The following is a 23,495-nucleotide window of genomic DNA, read 5'->3' on the forward strand; positions in this document are numbered from 1 at the left end:
CCTTCAAATCAAATCCCTATGTGTCATAGATAAGTAAACTAAATGAAAAAGATGACAATTTGGAGAGCTAAGTCAGCTCATTCTGTCTGTAAGCTAGTAGGTCATGTATACCAGCAGGCAAGTAGTATTGAGACAACTTATGTTCTTCCCTCTTCACCTGCGACGAGCAAACCTTGCTTTCCTTTGTAAATGGCTGCTTTTACGTGGCAGGTCCCCACTTTGGCTCCTCCAGCATTTACAACAAAATGTAAGAGCCAAAGCAGCCATCTGAGTCAAGGCTTTCTCTTAGTTCTTTGAATTCATTGACCAGAAAGGCTAAGTTTGCTTCTTCCTTGACATTCAGATAACAATGTCAGGAGCATAGTGACCTTTGCCACATGGCTATTTACTAGATTTAACTCTCGTAACTCTGCCAGTTGCATGAGATTGATTAAATTTATAAATTCTCAATTGTCTTTTTCTTTTTCTTTTTTTTATTAACAACATCCCTTGAGCTATGTTCTTTAATGTAGCAGTAGCTAACTAAATTGAGATTTGGGAATTGTATTTAGAAAACAGCATTTCTCAGTACTGCTTTGGGGTTTGGAGAAATTGTACTTTCAAATACATCAAATGATCCTCTGTAATGATTGGATCACAAGTAACAGGAGACATCTTTTTTTTTTTAAACCGTTAGTAGATGGATTTCATTTATTAACTAAAAGGGTTGTATTAGTAATGATTTTATAAATGGTTGGAAATCAGTTATTGTTAATTCTCATTTAACCATGCATGCATGTAATACATATTAAGATGATGCTAAAGAATTGCAAAATCTCGACCCAGGTTCCTTTCTTTTTAGGCTACAGTGAAAAGAACATTCAGTTCTTATAGGAAGAACTAAATTTATGCCTCACTTCTGCCACTTATTATCTGTGAGCTCTCGGAGGAAATGATAAAACATTTCAGAATCTTAGTTTCATCATCTGTAAAATGGAGGGAATAAATAACCATACATGTAATGAATATCCGGGTTGATCATACAAATTTATCTTATTTTGTATTGTAAATTTACATAATTCTCGAATGTAGAAGTCACGTAATGAACATACCATATTCAAGAACACTAGTTCCTGTGATAGAGTTCTGTTGTCTTCAGCTATTTGTTAAAAGTGATTGCCACTTGACTTAAAAATTAAGATCTGTTGGATACGGATGTTTTGTGTACGTTTTTCCTGTTGGCACTCTGTGTGTACTGCTATAATTAGTGTAGTTGCTAGAACTATCTTTTTCTGCTTAGCACATTTATTAAAGTCTGTACATATTAGCATGGCACGGTATGTTGTTTATCTTAGAAAGCATTTAAAGCAAAAGCTAGAAATAATTTTACCTAGAATGCACAAAGAGAACGTTTCTCTTTAAAGTCTAAATTTTATTAATATATTCCTGGGGATATTTGATTTGGAGTTTCAGTTGGCGGGAAGAAATGTTTAGAAAAGCAGTTAATTAAAATACTGAAGCAGAATAAGTGCCTTTTTTTTTCTTTAATGGTAGCGCATCTTAGAAAGCTGCTTAGACTTTTGCCCAGTGCAGCTGTCCTTCCCTGAAGTATCAGGTTTCAAGAGCAATGATGGATGGTGGGTGCCTGTAGCCAGTTGTGGGGTTTGCTCTGAGGTCAGATGTATTGATGGAGGCAAGGAATTTACTGCCTTCTGTCTCCCTAAGATTCACCAGTACAATTTTACAGGGAGAAATTAGACTAGACACATCAAATGCTGATCCAGTGTCTGCTTATAGGTCAACAAGACATATGTTTTCAATGTTTAAAATAAAAATTTTCTCCGTCTTCCTTCCTCCTGGCCCATCCCATCTAAAGGGACATTTTGAGTATGCTCTAATGATTTCTTACTACACAAGTAGATCCTGACCTCCCTGTGAAAACACATTCCAACTACTTGTAGTAGTAACTTAACTGAAATATTATTAGAGAATTTTGAGAGAAAAACCAATTCAGACTTCTCTGGTTGAAATAGCTCATTATGATTTTGCAGATACGTTGATTTATGTCTTATTTTAAAAAGATCTATCAAGATTATTTGGCTAGCTAGAAATAAGAGTAGTTTGTTGGATGTATCTTAAATATTCTAAATCTACTTACTGGCCAGGTAACCATTTTTGCTTTTCTCGGGGAGGGGGAAGAAAAGAGGCAACTATGTTTTTCTAGAGGAATAAAATATTGGAAGCATCTTCCATTGGAAATATGCCATGGATGGAAGTTGTTCTTTGTCAGTTACTTCTTTGACATTCACTTTCTTCATCAACATGGAACTCTGTCTCCATTTGATGTTTGGCATCTATGTCTCCATCTCCATTCTAAACTCTTTTATTTTCATTTTATCTATATCCCCTTTCAGGTGGCTATCTGTACTGTCTCCTGCCATGTGTCTATCCACTTCTCATAGAAACAATAATTTCTACATAGATAACCTTCAAAATAAATTTCCTCGCTTGTCTCTGGAGTTCCAGACCTGCATTTCTATCTGCTTGTTACATGACTGGGAAATGGGAGGCTCTCCTGTATCCCAAACACTGTATTTTGTAAACCCAAAATATTATCTTCCATCCATATCTATTTCTTTTCTTCATACTTCATCTGAGTTATCCCTTGATTAGAAACCTTGGTGTCATCCCTATCTCTTTTCTTCCTTTTGTTCTTATCCTCAGGCAATTTTGTAGATTCTCTTCCTGTAATCTTTTCACTTTATTTCCTTTCCATTTCTACCTTTCCTATGTGTTCTGCACTCCATACGCAGCTTCTTAGGTGGTTTTTGTGTTTTCTCATTTCTCCTCTTTGAGTCTTCCTAATTTTTGCTTTATGAAAGGCAGACTTGCTCAAGTCTACTTGATCAAGTGCTCAATACTCAACACAGCCATCAGAGCCCTTTGCAGTCTGCTCCCAAATTGCATGTCTAGCCTTCTCCCTCACCATAGCCCTGTGATATTCTGCCCCTGTGCAGTATCACATTCCCTGCAGTCATTGAGGAGGCTGTGCTTTTGGGCACCTCTTTAGTGCTACCAATACTGTTCCTGGAATCTCCTTTCTCTTACCAGCTGTCCTCGCTTGTATCCATTGAAATCCTATTATTCTCTCATTTTCTAATGCTCAGTTCAAGTGCTATTCCTTTTCGTTGAATTGAGTTGAACTAAAGAATTATGGACCAGGCGCGGTGGCTCACGCCTGCAATCCCAGCACTTTGGGAGGCCGAGGCCGGTGGATCACGAGGTCAGGAGATCGAGACCATCCTGGCTAACATGGTGAAACCCCGTCTCCACTAAAAATACAAAAAATTAGCTGGGCGTGGTGGTGGGCGCCTGTAGTCCCAGCTAAAAATACAAAAATTATCTGGACATGGTGGCACTTGCCTATAGTCCCAGCTACTCGGGAGACTGAGGCAGGAGAATGGCATGAACCCGAGAGGCGGAGCTTGCAGTGAACTGAGATTGCACCACTGCACTCCAGCCTGGGGGACAAAGCGAGACTCCGTCTCAAAAAAAAAAAAAAAAAAAAAAAAAAATTTTTTTTTTTGAGTTGAGTAGAATTGAAACCATAAAATGTGCAGAATAATTATTCATTAGAAACCTCTCACAATGCTCAGGACCCTGAGATAGGTAAAAATTAAAATTCCTTTATGGGGAGAAATTTCATTAATTTTCTCAAATTTACAGCTATAGCAGTAGTGGTTGATATGTAATAGTTGTAATAGTGATTATTTCTAAAACTTACTGAGCATTTATTATATGCCAGGCATTCTGCTCAGTACCTCACCTTCAGTATTATGTTTAATCTCTAAAATAACATCTGTGTAAGTCAGATGGTTTTATTGTCATCATTTCACAGAAGAGGGTTGATCCATGGAGAGATTAAGTAATTTGCCCAAGGTTGCATAGATAAAAGTAATAAAGATGGAACATAGGGTCAAGATTTTAAGTCAAGCATCCCAACTTTTATCTGTTTCACTCACTCTTAACCTCCTCACTCTTGTATATGACATGATTTAAAAAAAAATATTTATCTCACTTCGTCCAGGCAAGTACGCCCAATGACATGGTGCTTTCTTGACTCAAATTCAAGAAAAATCTATGTTGGAGGCCAAGACAGGAGGATTACTTGAGCCCAGGAGTTTAAGACCAGCCTGGGCAACATAGCAAGACCCTGTCTCTACCAAAAAAAAAAAAAAAAAAATTTGCCAGATATGGTGGTGTGCACTTGTGGTCTCAGCTACTTGGGAAGCTGAGATGGGAGGATCACTTAAGTCCACGAGATCAAGGCTGCAGTGAGCTGGGATCGTGCCACTGCATTCTAGTCTGTATAACAGAGCAAGACTCTGTCTCAAAAAGCAAAAAACTAAAAAAAAAAAAAAAAAAGGAAAAATCTTAAGCATTAATAAGTACGTTGCCTCTCTACCATTTCTGAAGAGTATCTTCTGTTCCTTTCTCTGCTTGAGACTGGAGGCATTGAAAAAAACTTTTTTTTACCAAAGGGGTTTTGATTCAATGACCTTTTTTTTTCTGCAGTTGGCCTCCAGCTCTAAAATTTTATGCTATTCTGCCAGTGATACAACTGCCAGAGCTCTGGGGTCAGTCCTGGAGCAGAAGTGTTTAAATGAAATATTTCCACCAAGAATAGTTCTTAAAATCAAAAAGGCTGCCATTTTCATAGCTGCCCAACAGGTAAGAAATCAGAAGCATTTTTATAAAGAGAAATATCGATCCAGCAGGGATATCTGAAGAGCAGTCACCCATCAAAGAAATGGAATTATGCCAAGTGACTGTTATATATGCATTCTGCTTATTGGCAGCCTGCCCTATACCATTTTATCTGAGAAACTTTTGTTAATTATAATGTCTTCTAAAATACTCTTGTTTTCACTTCACCCGTTAGTTTCATTATCAATAAGCGTGGATGATTTGATTATTTTTTCCATTTAACCTACTTTATAATAGTTTAGCCTCTTCTCCTTGTCTGTAAGTCCTCAGAGAACTATTTCTGATTATGATTTTATAAATAATAAAATACAGGATCTTATATTTGTTTGATGATTTGGAAAATTATTTTTTCTCTGACAAGAAGGTACCCCGAAGTTTTAAATCAGACATGATACATAAAATAAAGTTACATGGAAAATTACTCGGTCTTTTATGGCTTTCATGATATCTGAACAATTAAGTCTTCTTTGCCCAGGTTTCTAAAATGCTTCTCACATGCATACACTGGCCTATTTAGCCATATGTTTTTCTACCAGTTAATCTATAAAGATAACTTCCTAGAAGCATGAAGCAGGGTGTACTTTTTTAGGTAATATGTAGCAAGGGTTTTTTTTATAGTTAGATTATCAATACACATTTTAAAATAATACTTATAAATTAAGAATGATAAGTTTAATAAATACTGTTATGTATATTCAGTTACTGATTTAAGAAAGGATTGCTTATGTTTATTTTAATCCGACTTTTACTATTTAACAGACTCGACCTGAATTTGATTTATATGTACCCCCCCAAAAAAAAAACCAATTTTAGGAAAATATTAATTTCAATTTTGAATTTTATCATTCAAAATCTGTTTTCTCTCAGTTACACTTGTATTATATCGAGGATACCAAAATAGATACTAACTTCCTTTCCACCAAATTATTCACTGTCTTTTCATGTTATTAGGTATCATCTGTTGAAAGGCCCCCATCTTCTCATGCTTGGGTTGCAGTCTCCTTGTGTTTGGTTTTGACCTCACCGTAGTTGCTTCTGTGCTCTGCAGCCAGCATGATCTTTAAGAAACTCAAATCTGATCAATTCATTCCTTGCTTTCAAATATTTCAGTGGCTCCCTGTTCCTGTCTGTAAAAAGCATGAAATATTCCTTACCAAAAGGCACCTGGCCTTTGATGTCCATTCCTCTGCTTTGTCTCTTGCCACCTTGCCATACTCATATTCATTTTCTCTTCCCCACTCCTTCCATCCCTAACACACACACACTTGAGCCATACTAAAGTATTTGCTGTTTCCCAGATGTACCACATTGACTCTTTCTACTGTAATTTTGAGCATGCTCTCTCTCTTCCATTTGGAATGTCCCCAACCCTTCCATTTTTGCCTGATTTTTTTCTTCCTTCAGGGCATAGCTTAGCTGACAACTCTTCCTAGAAAATTTCCCTCCTCCCAAGTCTGGGTACCTTTCTCTGGGCACTAAAAGAATACCGAATAAATTCTACATATAGTGTCTATGATAATGCATTGTAATTGCTTATTTTTACTCTGTTTTATTAGGAGTACCTGGAAGCCAATGTCCATGTCTTATTCCCAGTGACATCTCCAGCTCCTACTACATGGCCTGGCTCGGTGCACTAGTAATATTGGGATGTTATCGTTGAGTATTCTGTGAACAAATTAGTGTGCCCAGAAAACTCAGAGGTGAATTAGTTCATGGCCCAAATCTTACAACCCATCTGTTTAGGTTCTACAGTTTACGATAATATTGTCTGTTGCTCCTCTGTAATTAATTTTAATTTTATATTATTTTGAGTGAAGTTTCACTTACCTGGTTCCTTACCAAACCAGGACAAAGCCAAATCTCAGTAGAGTGTGTGTATCTACTCATATGCCACTAGACAAGACAAATCTGCCTTTACATCTGGCTGCGGTAGCGATTCCCAGATGCACTTAATTCTGACACATGGCCATTATTGAACCAAAAGCAATTGCCTGGCATGATTATAGTTCTTATTTGTTTTCGTTTTAAGGGGCCTCATCCAGGCTGCCAAATGTACAACAGGTGCCTTAGTTTTATACTTGCCAATCTGTTGTTATTCAAATGACCGCCCTAACAGAGACTAATGGTATCTAATAAAATTGATCTCGGTTCTGGCAAGCCAGACTCACAAGAGCAAGAGCCGTAGGAACTGCAGTGGGAAAATATGCTGGTGGTAAATGTGCCTGGTGAAGCACACACTTTTTTGGGGGGAAAGTGACATATGTCTCACACATGGGCCTCTTGTTTATGTTGAGCTGTGGACATTTTCTGAAACCCAGTGTTACTTAATCACTAGGATTTGCAGTATCTAATCTTGTTTTTGATGTACTTGCTGGGTGGCATGGGACAGGATTGGCTGTGCCAGCGTATCAGTGAATGGCTGTGCCATGCCTGTAAGGCACAGCCAGGCTGTCTTTCATGCCAAACAGCTGGCATATTTGATGGCTTGTATTTCCTATTGTTAGAAATTTGCCTCACTGATTTCATAGGGCCTTGTAAAGTCTTGAATATCGCCAGAGCTAGCCAGGAGAGGAGTATGTCAGGTTGCAACCAAGAGCTCATATTTAAATACTGTATTCAAATGGCATGTACGATTTGGCGACTTTTTTTCTTTATAGGACACTGGCTGAAGGAAAGCTTTGCCATCAAAGGAGATAACCTCTTGACACCTGGCCTTGCAAACTTTTTCAAAAGTATAAGTGGTGTTAACTGTTAGGACCAGGTCTCAGAGGAACACAGAATTGTGTGTTTTTTTTTGTTTTGTTTTTTTTCCTGTAATGGATTTTAGAGACCTCATTTTATTCACTGACTCACTTGTGTTCCCATTTATACATCCATTCTTTAAAGCACCAGACATTAAACTCTGTTAAATGCGAAGTACTGCGGGAATATAAGGCTGAGTAAAGCACTATTATACTTGTCAGTGCAAGTATAATTTGCACTGACAAATTTTAGAGATCTGGATTTTTAAGATTTTAGAAAACTTGTGCCGGTAATGTCCATTTTTAATTGGAGATCTTTATGTTGTCATGTGGAAAAAAGCTACTCAAATTCCACCATGATAGTAGAGCTTACTGGTTTCACTAAATAATAACACCAACTACTAAAGTAGGAGAGGGGGGTTAGAGCCTTAGCTGCCTAGCCACACTTCACTTTGCTCCACAGTTAATTGAGCTCATGTAATTTCCTGTGACCTAGCATATAGAATAGCTCTTAGCTTGGGATTTGGCTATTATTGGACCATCTTTTTGTATTATTTATAGCCATCTTCCTTGAAAAAGGATTTGTGGCAGCTATTAAATCATATGCTTCATTATCCTTAATAAATCACCTTGGTAGAGCAGACAATGGATTATTGTACAGATGGTTAGTTTCTATGAGAAATTTTTTAAAATATGCATAATCTTGGCCTCATTTTGAATGATATTTTATTTCAAGGCTTTTAAAAATGATAGAAACCTTTAAAAAGTATACCAAACTGCTCAGTGACTATTGTTCATATTAAATAAAAAATATGCTTAGTAAAAGGAACGTAAATGTGATTAAAAAATTTAAAAAATATATTAAAAGGCCTGTTACCTTTTCTGATTGTGAAAATCTTTCAAAATAATCTTTTCATTATACAGAAGGAAAGACACACCATGGATGTGGTAGGGCTTTACAGTAATAATGTTCTTTGCAACTAGTGTTGAGAGAAATAATGATGTAAGCAAATCCATAGATAATAGATTGTATCCACAAGCCTATATGAACATGGTATTATGTATAATGTAGATAAAGGGGAAATAAATGACCTTTTAGATGTTTTAAGCATAAAACTCTTCTTTTGGTATATTTAGGTACTAGAGTGACAGATTACATTATGTTTCCATACGTCTGGATGAGAGAGAACCAAACACATTTCTGATTGTAAAATGTGCCATGCTGGATTCTTCATCATGGGTGGTGACCATTTTTCAGATACCAATTAGAAATTTTCAAAAGGTGCTGGAAAGGACATGAGAGTAAACCTCATGTTGTTTTGCTGAGGAACCTAAGATCCCAAAAAGTGAAGAGGCTTTCTTACTCCAGCTGACCTCTCCATCTTGGTCTTTGGAACCTAAGGCCAGTCCTTTCTGGGCTTGACACTGTCTTTGTTACACTGCAGAAATGGGGTCCTTGCCAACGCTTTGCTCACTCTTTGAGGGAGGAAGATCCCATAGTAGACAGTATCTGCCTTGATGAGGATTCTAGTGACATTTCTCATCAAAACTCAGGAGATGAGAACGGGAGGCAGATCTTTTTTATCCCAGTATTCCAACTTAAGAAACCAATTGTCCTTTTTACGTAATTAAAATTAAATGTAATTAAAACCACATTCATGCTAGCTACATTTGAAGTGGTTAATAACCACATGTAGCTAGTGGCCATGATATAGAACCAGCACCGACATAGAACGTTTCCCGTGTTGCACTAAGTTGTATTAGACAGCCCTAGTCTACCAGATCATTCTGAAACATCATTTGATCTTTTCAAGGTTACAGATGTAATAAAATCAAGGTGTACAGCATTTATGTACTTAGAATACTCATTGACTCTAGCAGGAAAGATGTAAGTGAAAGATACTGTGTTTCAAAAATACCTTCTCAAGGAAAGTGAATTGATAACAGATTCTGTGCATTTTGCCTAATGACAGACAAACTCTTTGATTTTGTACCAGCCCGATGTGAAGTACACTTCCATGGAAATCAAATAAAGGAACAAATATAGTACTATCAGTTCCACCTTTCCTCTCAGATTTCCCAGGGAGTCTTTTCTGTTGCTTTCTAAGTGATTTTTGTCTTCAGCCATTGTGACTGCATAGCTGTATGGGAGGAATTAAGGAGTGGCAATATAGTTGGAAGAGGGGGCTCAGTAGGGTGATTATGTAATTTAACATCTAAATAGGATGCTGTGAGAGTGAATGGGGATGTTCTTAATGGGACAACAGGTGTAGACTGGGCTGTCCAAAGCAGATAGATCTGTCTTAAAGCTCCATGTGCAGCGCAGAGCAAGTGTGTCTTTGTTAGGATGGCCGACGGAGCAGGAGGGAGATGTGAAGGGTATCCTGGGGATGTGAAACACCGTCATAGTCTCCCCTTGGTATCTTTCCTCCTGCTCTTTTGCTTTATTATAGTGCGTTTGAATTTTGTCACAGATCAGGCCAATCCAATGTCACATGTAATTAATGCTGACAAGCACATCTCAGAACAACCTGCTAGAAGTCACTGAAAGAAATCTAGGGCCAGATGAGTGACTTCCAGACTCCACCCCTGACAGTTTGGTGGGAATGAGAGACAGAGTAGTAGAGACAGTACTGAGTCTAACACTTTAACCCCCTACCTCTCCACAGTCTCCCTACCACTAGGTGAGAGTTAAGTATAAGGTTTGTAGAGAGATGTAATGGAACAGCCATATCAAATACAAACCAAAGGTAGTTCTACTAATGTACTAATGTACTGCTCTAATACAGTTGTAAAGGGATACTGATGTTACCCTTGTATACCCTAACTTTTATTCATCTATTTCAAAGCCATAAAAGTAATATAATCTCATTATAAGATGTTTAGAAACAGAAAAAAATATGTTGCTGATAATCCTTTTGCTCATAATCCTTTTATCTGAAAACATAGTCGCCCTTTCTCCTACCTGGTCTCTCATTTGGTCACAGAACTTGAGAAAATTGTTTCCAAATGCCTTTCTCTTTTTCTTTCACATTATAAATTTCTGTCACCTCCTACAGGGAGCGTCACAGGTTCTGGTATTTTTTATTGCAGTTTTTTTTTGCATTTTGTTTTAGGTAGGTTTTTGTTTTTGTTGTTTTTTCATTCTCATTGTTATACAAGAAGTTATTTTTGTTTAAAAAATACTTCAGAAAGTATGCAGCAATAGTTGGATTTTTTTTTGTTTGTTTTTGAGACTGTGTCTCGCTCTATTGCCCAGGCTGGAGTGCAGTGGGGCCATCTCTGCTCACTGCAACCTCTGCTTCCTGGGCTCATCTGATTCTCCTGCCTCAGCCTCCCGAGTAGCTGGGATTACTGGTGTCCGCCACCACACCTGGCTAATTTTTGTATTTTTAGTAGAGATGGGGTTCACCATGTTGGCCAGGCTGGTCTTGAACTCTTGACCTCAAATGATCCACCCGCCTTGGCCTCCCAAAGTGCTGGGATTACAGGAGTGAGCCACCTGCCAGGCTGATGTCATTTTTTTTTTTAAGTCACTTCTGAGACTCTAAGTATGTACCTCCAGTTTTATAATCAAAATAAACAAAAACAGGTTTCTGAAAGGTAGGGGTTTTTAAAGGCAGTTGATTAAGAATACAATACATTTGTGTATTAAGCAGTGTTTATAGCTTTAACAAAAGATCTCTGTTGGGGTAGGGGATTGTATTTATACAATGCTGAGGGCATTTTGGCACATAATAATCTCATGTTTGCTCAGAATCATGAACTGTGTCCACTCTTCCCCCACACAACATTTTTTAATTAAAAAAAATAAAGCTTGTTTCTATTTGTTTATAACAGATTTATTTTCTTACCAAAGATGAGTGATTGCAAGGACAGAAGTGCCTATGCTTGGTGACATTTTCAGCACCTTGTAACAAAGTGGAAAAGTGGAGGGTTTACTTTGAACCAGTTAATCCACAAAAGCGTGGACCATTCACCTCTTGAAGACACTCATTTTTCAAGTCTTGGTTTTTTAATTGTGCTTATGTATACCAGCTCCATTGGTAATCAGGGTGAAAATCAAGTTCCTTCTTGTAATTACAGATCTAAATCTTGATGGTCACAGGAGTATTATGATAGGGGAGGAGCTGTAATAAAACAGCCACACATTTTACCCCAGAAAGATTTAATAGTCCATCTTCTCATCCTCACCACTCTGTAGCCATGGCTTACAGCACTCCAGGTCATAACACAGAACTTGAAATTGTCATTATAGGAAAAGAGACTGGGGACTCTCAGTTAAGGAAACCCAGTGATTCACACATGACACTGACCTTTGTTGATAGAAGTCCCTTGTACATATCGTTACATGCACTGTAGAAGATGCAGTACCAGAACCAGTACAGTATTGTAGTTAATTGATAGAATTGGTGCCAAAACCTTCCTAAGTCCCATTGAAAGGGCGATCAGTCATTTTCAATCATTTAATTATGTGTAAAAAAAAAAAATTAAGAATGGGCGTGATATTTTTTCAGAGAGATGTGGTGTTTGAAATTTATGTAACTGTAGGCCCACCGGATTACATACTGAGCCCCAGTGGTAGTTCACATTCTGATTAAAAACCGGAAAGGCATAGAAATATAAATCATCCCATTTGAATATGTTCAACAGGTGGTGGAGTGAGAAGAGATAGCTTGCGTTAACAATGGGGTCATTTGAAAGAAAATATTGTATTAGTCCGCTTTCACACTGCTAATAAAGACATACCCCAAACTGGGTAATTTATACAGGAAAAAGGTTTAATGGACTTGCAATTCCATGTGGTTGGGAAGGCCTCACAATCGTGGCAGAAGGCAAGGAGGAGCAAGCCACTTCTTACATGGATCGCAGCAGGCAAAGAGAGTTTGTGCAGGGGAACTCTTCTTTTTAAAACCATCAAATCTTGTGACATTTATTTGCTATCACGAGAACAGCATGGGAAAAACCTGCCCTCATGATTCAATTACCTCCCACCAGGTATCTCCTACAACACGTGGAATTCAAGATGAGATTTGGGTGGGGACATAGCCAAACCATATCAAATTTAAACCATAGGTAGTTCTACTAATGTGTACTGCTCTAATACTGTTGTAAAGGGATACTGATGTTACCGTTCTATACCCTAACTTTTATTCATCTATTTCAAAGCCATAAAAGTAATATAATCTCATTATAGAATATTTAGAAACAGGAAAAATATGTTGCTTATAGTCCTTTTGCTCATAATCCTTTTATCTGAAAACAACACACTGTTCTAACTTGAGTAATTTTTCTGGTCGTTTATACTGTATGGTGAATTTGCTATTCAGTACATCAGTTATCATTTTACCATAAATGTATTTTTTACAACCTTGCCTCATCATAACTGCTGTTTTTAATGGCTGCCCAATATTTCATGAACTAGATGTGTCTGTCTGTCTTTTGTTGGGCATTGTTCCCTTCTTCCCATTTCTCCCACTGTTATCAATACAAAGCTTTGAGGAACAGTTTAATAGAGGTAGCTTTTTCTATATTTTGCATTATTTCTTTTTAGGGTTGTTATGTAGAAGTATGCTGATTATGCTCATAATGCTACCAGTAATGATTGAGAATACTAGTTTCAGCCGGGCGTGGTGGCTCATTCCTGTAATCCCAGCACTTTGGGAGGCCAAGGTGGGTGGATCACTTGAGGTCAGGAATTGGAGACTAGCCTGGCCAACATGATGAAACCTCGTCTCTACTAAAAATACAAAAATTAGCCAGGGATGGTGGTACCCGCCTGTAGTCCCAGCTGTTCAGGTGGCTGAGGCAGGAGAATTGCTTGAACCTGGAGGCAGAGGCTGCACTGAGCCAAGATCGCGCCACAGCACTCCAGCCTCGGTGACAGAGCGAGACTCCATCTCAAATAAATAAGTAAATAAATAAATAAAATCCCCTTGGTCAATCTGAAAATTATCCTCTAGGTTTTGTTCATTTAATAGGCAAAACATTTTCTCATTATTGGTTTAATATGAATTTCTTTAATTACTGAAGTGATAATTTTTCCCTTATGTTTGCTTGAAGTAATTATTTCTGTTATATGAATTAAATCTCTATATTTCCTTTGCCTAAGGGTTTTTATTCATTAGTTCATGTTCTTTATATATTAGGCATATTGACTCAAGTCATATTGATAACAAATGTAACAAACTTTGCAGTTTGTTACAAGGTGCTGAAAATGTCTTGGTACATTTATGAGTCTTACTTTAATGATTTTTTAACATACAGGATCTTTATTCATAATTTTGTGTAGTCAAATCTGTTGATGGTTTTTTTTCTCTCTTGTTATTCATTTTATGTTTAGAATTAGAAGGTTATTTTCTTTCCTATGATTTCAATCTGATTTTGTTTTTGGTGTTTTGTTTCTCTCATTACTGTTTTATATCCATTCTTCAGTCACATGATCCTCAAACTTATTTAGGTGAAGTATCTGAAAGTATTCACTGACCATGAAATATCATTATATTTATTTTTATCCTGCAAACCACCTACTCTTTTGTCAGAAGAAAGTCCAACTAAACCATATAATAAATTCACAACCAAGAGTTATATACACATAGAATTAAAAAAAAATCTGTCAAACTAAATAACCTGTTATTTAATCAATAAGTTGTTTTCTCTCTTTTTTTTATTTTTCAGTTTCAAGCAGTTTATTAGAAAATAGTACAAAGTTCAGTGAAATACCTCCAATAAGTTAATTTTGAGTTGAATTTAAAAAGTATGTTAGTTGATTTTAGAATTGAAACACTTCCAAGCAGATGAATGATTTGAAGAAGAGGAATGTATTGTGAATTTTTTCCCTTTAAATCATCTAGTGATATATGGTTGTGGTATAAGACAAGGTTCTAAATAATTTTTTTTCCCCAAATTTGTCAGTTCCTTATCCCTAAACGATGCACCGAACTGTCCTTCCTTCCCCCAAGTATTTGCAGTACTCTTTTTTTTTTTTTAATTTGAAGTCATTATATGTTTTAAGATCTGTTTCTGGTTTCTGTTCATGGGTATCTGGTTTGCTTGCTCTTCTTAATTTTTCTATACATCTGTGATTAAGTCAGTCATCATAACCTTTCAATTATTGGAGTTTTATTATGCTGGACCCCTGTCCCTTAAGATTTTCTTAGAGATTTTTCTTTGCTGCTTTCTTCTGTTTATTCATTGACATGAACTTCAGTTGACTCTTACATTTTCAATAAGAAACCAAGAAGCCTTAATTCAGATTTTCACAAAACATGGGGCTTACTCATGTTCTAAGAAGTGGGCATATTACATATAATTTAATTGTAGTCAACTTCTTATTATACTGGGAAATCTCTTCTTTTATAAAACAGGCAAACAAAGGAAACCACTTTGTTTTAAATGGCACAGTTTCATTTTGTTTTAAAGGGAATATCAGGCTGGCTGCGGTGGCCCACACTTGTAATCCCAACACTTTGGGAGGTTGAGACAGGAGAATCACTTGAGTCTAGAAGTTTGAGACCAGCCTGGGCAACATAGCAAGATCTCACCTTTACAAAAAATAAAAATAAAAATTTAGCGAGGCATGGTGGTATGCACCTGTAATACCAGCTACTTGAGAGGCTAAGGTGGAAGAATCACTTGAGCCTGGGCAGTTGAGGCTCACCACGATTGTGCTACTGTACTCCAGTCTGGGCAACAGAATGAGACCTATTCTCAAAACAAAACAAAACAAAAAAACGAAGAGAAAAGGAGATTAGTCTTCTGATGTGAGAATGCCTATTTTGACTTTAATTAAAATTTAGTTTTTGTAATTCCAAAATCTTGTCTCAATTTATTTTCTAGCTGGAGGAAAAACAATCTTTATATGCCTCATGTTTCCTGTATCTTTTCTATCTCTTGTTTTTAAAATAAGTTCTTGTCAGGCGCAGTGGCTCACGCCTGTAATCCCAGCACTTCGGGAGGCCAAGGCGGGCAGATCACTTGAGGCCAGGAGTTTGAGACCAGCCTAGGCAACATAATGAAACTCTGTCTCTACTGAAAATACAAAAATTAGCTGGTCATGGTGTAATCCCAGCTACTAGGGAGGCTAAGGCAGGAGAATCACTTGAACCTGGAAGGCGGAGGTTGGAGTGAGCGGAGATCGTACCACTGCACTCCAGCCTGGGTGACACAGCGAGACTCCATCTCAAAAAAAAAAAAAAAAAAAAAAGGCTGGGTGTGGTGGCTCAAGCCTGTAATCTAGACTCTTCCCCAAATGGTGGGGGGATGGGTGGGTTATTAATGGTAGGTATTGGGGGGTTAGCTTGAGACGGGACTTGGTCTTAGAAGAGAACTAGTTCTAAAGGTTGTTTACTTTTCTAGGGAGGAGTCTGCTCCTAGTCTAATCAGCTGTTTCGTGGATCATGAGGTCAGGAGATCAAGACCATCCTGGCCAACATGGTGAAACCCCATCTCTAATAAAAATACAAAAAATTAGCTGGACATGGTGGCGTGCGCTTGTAGTCCCAGCTACTCAGGAGGCTGAGGCAGGAGAATCACTTGAACCCGGGAGACAGAGGCTGCAGTGAGCCGAGATCGTGCCACTGCATTCCAGCCTGGCAACAGAGCGAGACTCCGTCTCAAAAAAAAAAAAATAAAGTTTTTATTAATACTCTGAACTTAAGACCTAAAATTACTTTAAAAAATGTGTATCAAAGGTCAGAGTTTTAAATTAACCCCACTATTTTTTGTTAGGATGGATTTTGTTGGTATACTTAGAATATAATCAGTTGTCGAGTAGATGTCCTAGTGTTAAAAACTTTTTTATTTTTAGGCAGGAGAAAACAATCCAAGAAGAGTATTGTTTTTCAGTGATTAACCAGTATCTCTGGTATTTTAGAGATGTGCCAAGGGCTCTCTTTCTTTGTGAAATAGAGCATATCTTGTAGTTTGCTTTGTCAATGTTCTCTTAGACTATCAAAACACTCAAATTTTACATTTTGAGCAGTATTTACGCCTGAATTAATTCACAAGTTTCAAGGTCACTAACTTTGGTTATATTATATTATTATTTTCCAATTTAGCCACCTCTTTATTTGTATAATAGAGCATACAGCAGCACATGAAACGCAAAACTCTAGGACATAAAAAGTGGCATTCGGACGATGTTGCTCTGAAATTTATGCATTAATTAAATCAGTATATATGTATGCATTAATTAAACCAATATTTATTAAGTTCCTACTGTGTTACAGACGTGGATCCAGGCACTGAGGATGCAACAGGCCATCCAAATATAAAGTTACTTCCTTAGGAAGCTTTCATTCTAATGGGAGAGTGTTTTTAAAGAGATATATAATAATATGTAAAATGAATCCATAATGGTGAGTATTATGAAGAATAAAATTGCCAGGTGAAGTGGCTCATGCCTATGGTCCCAGCACTTTGGGAGTCTGAGGAGGGAGGATCACTTGAGCCCAGGAGTTCAAGACCAGCCTGGGCAGCATAGAGAGACCCTCGTCTCTACAAAAAATAAAAGTAAAAATAAATTAGCTGGATGTGTGACACACACCTGTGGTTCCAGCTACTCAGGAGGCTGAGGTGGGAGGGTCACTTGAGCCTGGGAGGTTGAGGCTGCAGTGAGCCATGATTGTGCCACTGCACTCCAGCTTGAGTGACAGAGTGAGACCTGTCTCAACAGCAACAACAACAAAACAAAAGTAAAACTTGTCAGGGCAAAGGGCTGTAAGGAAATCAGTCTATCAGTGTATGCGGTGAGGTTGAATCACTGTTGCTTTAATTAATGTGGTCAAGGGAGACTATAAGAAGCCAACTCTCTGGGCAAGAAGAGTTTAGCAGAGACCTTGGTGCTTGGTGCTTGGGTGCGTTATTCAGCTCTTTTGAAAAGCAAATTTTCTTCTCAGCTGTGTTTGTAGAGACTACCATTTTAGACATATCCCATTCTCTGTGCCCACGCACCTGAAATGCAGAGCCAGATCCATCTGTGATCTTTGGTCTCATCTTGACTATAACTGGTGCCCATAAACCCAGGTGATGTCTAGCCATGCCAGGAGCTGGGGTCATTTCGTTTCTTCGTCCACCCCATGCTTTGCTTTGCTGACTCTCTGATTCTGATGCATGGGGTCCAGTTGAATCCATGCCACTGTCTTTACTGATTACTGACTTTAACCTGGGGTCCTTGCCTGACCCAGATGGTGGGTACTCTTTTCATGCAGTTAGATTCCTCAGTTCAGTCATGCCAACCTCTTTAGGCAAAAGCACCAGCCATGCTGTGAGTTATTATTTGCTCTGAATAACCCCAGGAGTTACTCACTAAGCTGCCTGCATAAAGCTCTTTTTCACTTGCTTTTATGCTCTGACTGTATATAGGAAAAGTCTGGGAAATGGCAAGTTTATATATTTTGCCCAGAGCCACAGAGGGAGAACCCATTGGGGTGTTTGTTACAAATCATTGTCTTTACATGTTCCAGCTCATTGTTTTGGTCTCTGGGTCAAACAGAGTTTTTTAAATTCCTGATGTGTGGTCTCCTTGATCCTCACTTTCTTTGTCTCTGAAATAGGAACAATATGAGTACCTACCTACCTCATACTATTGCTGTGAACATTAAATGAGATAATGCTTTTAAAGACTAGTATGCCTGACACATGGGATAGTCAAAAAATCAATTTTTATTAGTATTAATGCTGTCAGTATTAATACCTTTGCCGTAATTCCTCCCTTTATAGAAAAGTTTTGGGAATTAAATGTGTGAACAAGTAGTTGTTAATAACATTTTTTATGAAATAAACAAAAACAGGCAGGTTATAAAAGAGACTATTTTTGTATAGGTGCTGAATTTTTAAGACATTTTATCTATAAAAAAGAAACACTATCATGTGAATCATCAGATTTTTACACTTCATATGATATATGAAAATTTTCAAAATAAAACCAGTTTTTAATACCTAGGTTTTAAAAATCTACCTAAAAATAAATCTACGTAAGAAAGTTTCCTTGTCTGTTATAATTATTTAATATCATGGAAAAAAACAGGCTTTTTCCCTTGAACTATTGAATTCAACTACTGTGAATCATTCTAGTGTAATAGTAAATAAATGAAAGTAGGTGACTATGAAGGGAAGAAATTCATTATATTTCTACCAGGATTCCTTCTGGAAATGAGAGTGAAAAAGACTAGGCATTATTGTGCTTTCTGAACGGTTTGTGTCATTATGTGAGAAATTATAAAAATTTAGAATTCTACGAAATGTCTACCTGTTAGGTGAATTTTTAAAAATCTGAAGTAACTTCTTAAAATGCCCGGTGTTTTTAATACATTTATCCATAAGTTGGTTAATTTTTGTAAATGGTACAGTATATAGCTGTCATTTTTCTTTAAAGAGAGGTGGAAACCAAGCAACCAGTCTGGAAATACAGTTGTTTTTCAAAGCCTAAATTTTAACAGTTATTAAATCATACATATATATAATATATATAGAATCGTGTGTGTGTGTGTATATATATATATATATATATATATATATAGAGAGAGAGAGAGAGAGAGAGAGGAGAGTTTTCATTCAACTTTATAATGTTGTGAATGGTGCCTGTTATTAAGATTGCATCATTCACTGAGTAGAGTTTTAATTTTTTTCAATATGAAAAATGGACCAGGTCATACATAGATCCAGCCCTAACAAGTGAGAAAAAAAAATGAAAAAAAGAAAATTGGAAATTATGTTACAGCCTGAATATTTGCTTTGAAATCTAGAGGCTAATTAGAATATATATGTAACATCTACTAAAGCGATGAATAAACTTAGATAATTAAATGTTACCATTTAAAATACATATCTCTACTTAGTGGACTCTATTCTTTCTCATTTCTCTGCCTGTTACTTTTTATATATCAGGCTTATCTAAAGTAGCTGTGCTCAAACATCCTGAAGATGTTTCAAAAGTCACATGCTCAAATCAATGCTAATAACCTCTTGGGAACTAAGGGGTAGTAGAATACTGTCCAATACGGTTATTTCATTAGCAGGGTCTTCTATACAATGAGTCAGAAGAGAAAAGCTGTAAACTTCCCAGCTCAACCTCTAAAGCTCATGTTTTTTCTTTCTCTCTGTAAGCACTGTTGCTGTGGCCTGTGTATGAACTGGATGTGCCAATGCTGTTATTAAGATTTCTGGGTCGCACACAGAAGATATCAAGTCAGTTGTATTACTGATTTTTTTTTCATCTGCAGAGTAAGAATAGGAAAGAAAATGTCTTTTATGTTACAGCTTTCTAGGTAATGAAGAGTAGATATTAAATTTATGAGACAACTAACATGAAGTGAAAGGTTGCATTTGTTTTCATTTCAGATATTATTTTTTGTTCTTTGGGGGTATGCGTTTATGAAAAAATGAAGCCTCATGCAATCTGAAAAAGAGAAATACAGAGAGAGCAAGAGCCAGAGAGAGAGAGAGAGAGAACTCCAATTTAGAGAAATATTGAATATCCAGCCTCCTTCAGAAATGATTAGTTTTACAGTTGAAAGATTTCATATTTAAAATAATCCTCTTTGTGAAGTCTTGTGATCCTGCAGTGTGACCACAAACTTAATCAAAATCACTTTGTTAACAAAACACACATAGTGGGTGCAGACACTGGTTAATTTTCTCTTTCTCATAACTTGAAGTATATTGTGACCTCGTTCAGTTGGGCATGTCTGAAATGTTGTGTGGCTGTTTTGGTAATTGCCATAATTGACTTTTTCTCTTACTTGTAATTCATTGCCTATTTTCCCCATAATTTTCACATTGTGAAGTGTTATTTGACAAAAAAAAAAAAAAAAAGATGGTTTTAGCTGCCACTTGCTTTACATTTGACATCTTTTTGTTTTTCTGCTTTCATGATTACAAAAATACACTGTTACCCACTGTCAGTCTTCACTGTTTTCTTCATTGTTTTTCTCAAAGCAGTTATCTGTTAGGATAAATTAAAGGTTGAGACCAGGAGCTTTGGGGATTACTGGATCAATGCACACCATTTGGCATAACGTTTTTATTGCAGGATTCTTAAATATATTTAGGTACTATCTTGGTAGTCATCAGACATATGTATAGATCATACACACACACACACACACATATACACATACATATTTAAATCACCGGCTACTGTTTGCATTCAGTGCACATTATAGCTCTCAGAAGATTGCAAACACTTTTCATTGTTGCCTTTTATCTGTCATGCTGTTCAAATAATTTTCCTGGACACTACTAAAGTAAGGAATGGATACAAGTAAATTACAACTTGTACCCATTCCCAACTGTCAAAAAAAAGCACTAAAGGAGAAATAGAATATGGACTTCGTAAAACGTTGTGATTTGGAAGCTATTTTTGTCAAATTAGTATATGTAAATCATCTTTGTTTTACGAAACTTTCTCTGAGGTTTTGCAGTGTTTACAATGTAGTTGACTCACAAAAGTGATAGAGTGTTGAAACCAATAGCAAAGCATTTTCAGAATGATAAAATTCATTCTAACTGTGGCTTAAAGAGACAGATTATATGTGAGTTCTTTTTTAATATTTGAAGATGATATGTTTCATTCAGGACATTACATTTTAAAGGATTTATTATACATTTGTAGGAAAGTTTAACAAGCTTTAATATTGCTCACCCGCTTGTTTCTCTTTCTATTTGAAATGACTGGTTTTATTGAATTGGGTTGGGATTTGCTTTTTAATTGTATGTAGACTGTATAATGTGTAGTCCGGTCTCCTAATGCAATTTCATAATGGTGTAATGGAAGCAAGCCAAGTGTATTTTGATACAGAGTAAGCGAGATTGTTTTAAATTTTTAACCAACTCACCTTTAAACATTTCTTGACATTCTCCTAGGATTCAAGAGGTAGAACTAACAAAGATAATCATCAGAAAAGAGAATGTCTGAAACAAGTGCAGGAATGAGTTCATGACAGTTTTGGAGGGGAGTCTTTAATAAAAACCATTCCGCAACCCTCCTTCTCACTGTCAAGTATCAGAAAAACAAAACCCTTTTCCTGAGTCTCAGTCATCTTGTCTGCGAAGTGTAGGAGCTGGATTCAGTGATGCCAAATGTCCCTTCTAAGTCCACAGATTTTCTAAGTGCCTATGTTAGGTGAAGCTGGATCATCACAATTCCTCAGAAAAACTAGTCCTTGAGTATTCTAAAGCATATTTGTTATTAAAAATATAAACTTCATACTAAATGGTGATATATCACTTGCTGATTAAGCCTTATAAAGGTTTCACTAATAATTAATCAATTGAAGAGAATTGTTAGAAAAATGAAGCAACAGTTTACACCCTAGTAGGGTTTTGGGATTTCTTTAAGCAATGATTTCACCATCATGTATGCCCTTTCCCCAAATTACGGATTTGATTGTGAATATCCTTGCATGTGAATGACCATTTGCACTTGTTTTCTCTTTTTAAAAAGTCTTCCTTTCAGCGAAGTGGTGTCTGCTTCCCCTTTGCTGGGTATTGACTGGGAGGAACATGCCCCCTCATGATAGGGTGGACACTGTGTCACTGCACACTCCTCACTGGGGGGAGTTGAAGGAGTTTTGAGATGATCATGGTCCTCACTTTTCTGTTTGGTCACAGAGCACTTAATTGTGCTTGAAACCTCTCATCTGTCCATGATTCGATGACTGAAGCCCATTGTCCACTTTCCTTTCTTGTTTACCCTCTTGTTTCTTAATATCAAGATTTTTTGTTTCTTGTGGACTTTTGAGAGTGCCCAGAAGTCTTTTACAATTTCTATAAAATTTATCTCATATCTTTTAATCCTTTGATTATTTTCCCTCAAGTGCTAGAGTTCAAAATAATCTTTGCAAATTTATACTAAGCAAGCTGTAGAAAAGGGGTAAAACAAAACACTTAAGAGTTTGGACTGTGGAACCCAAGTGCTTGAGTTAATACCTCAGGCTCTCCCCTTGTAAGCTGTGAGACCTTGAGCAGGTCATTTTATGTGCTTTGCCTCATTTTCTCATCTGTAAAATGAACATAATAACAGTACCTACGCTATACTGATGCTTAAAACATTAAAAGAGTTAATAAATGTAAGGAGACTAGAACAATGCCTGATTCCAACACAGTAAAGACTCAGATTCAAACTTTGGTATTTAATCTTCAAATTTTGTTTACTGGTATTACCCAGTAAATATTTTCTGAAAGGTCTGTTGTCTCAGCTACATTATAATAATGTTTTATAGAATTATTTAGTTAATGAAGAGGTTTCATACAAGTAATACCATTTAAATCTTCATACTAGTTTTCTGATATGTTATTGTTATTTCCATTTTACAGATTATAAAAGTGAAGGTCAGGAAGGGTAAATGACCTGCTGAAGATTATGGTTATTAGTGGTAGACCGAGCTGTTTGTCCCCAGTCAGCTGATTCTATGGTTGTTTCATTATTCTGTGCTGTCAAAATATATCTCTAGAGGATGATGCATTAATGTGTATTATCTTCCTAGTAACCGAGCTCCCAGGAGGTAGCTGATGCTCTGTCAAGTGCTGGACAACAACCTGTGAGCAAGTCAGGGGGAAAAGTCCAGTTCACCAAGAAATTCTAACCCAATGTGATGTGTGTTATGATAAAGATTTCCATGGGATTATAATAACCTTCCAAAAAAAAGTCACGTTTTAAATGCACAATGCAGAGCTACTCACCAATACAAAAGTAATGAACTGATGTATGCGCAAAATGATAAATCTCGAGGACAGTGTATTGTGTGAAAGAAGCCAGAAACAAAAGGGTACAAACTGTATGATTCCCTCTGTGATTTTTTAGATAAACTAATCTATAGTGACAAAAGTCATGACAGTGATTGCCTTGGCATAGGATGGAAGGGAGCTGGGGGTGAGGGAAGAGGAGGATGACTGGATAAGGACATGAACAAGCTTTCTGGGGTGATGGAAATGTTGTATGTCTTGATAAGGATGTGGGTTATGTAGACATAACATTTGTTAAACGTCATCCAGCTGCACCTAAAA

At 36.9% G+C, this 23,495-nt stretch overlaps 1 protein-coding gene across 38 annotated transcripts in view; it reads left to right on the forward strand.

Annotated features, from left to right (window-relative positions):
* Positions 1-23,495, forward strand: part of PTPRD (protein tyrosine phosphatase receptor type D) — a 2,309,829-nt gene that overhangs the window by 1,768,757 nt on the left and 517,577 nt on the right. The window lies entirely within an intron of this gene.

Source organism: Pan troglodytes, chromosome 11 (assembly GCF_028858775.2).
Source record: "Pan troglodytes isolate AG18354 chromosome 11, NHGRI_mPanTro3-v2.0_pri, whole genome shotgun sequence".
NCBI classification, from domain to species: domain Eukaryota; kingdom Metazoa; phylum Chordata; class Mammalia; order Primates; family Hominidae; genus Pan; species Pan troglodytes.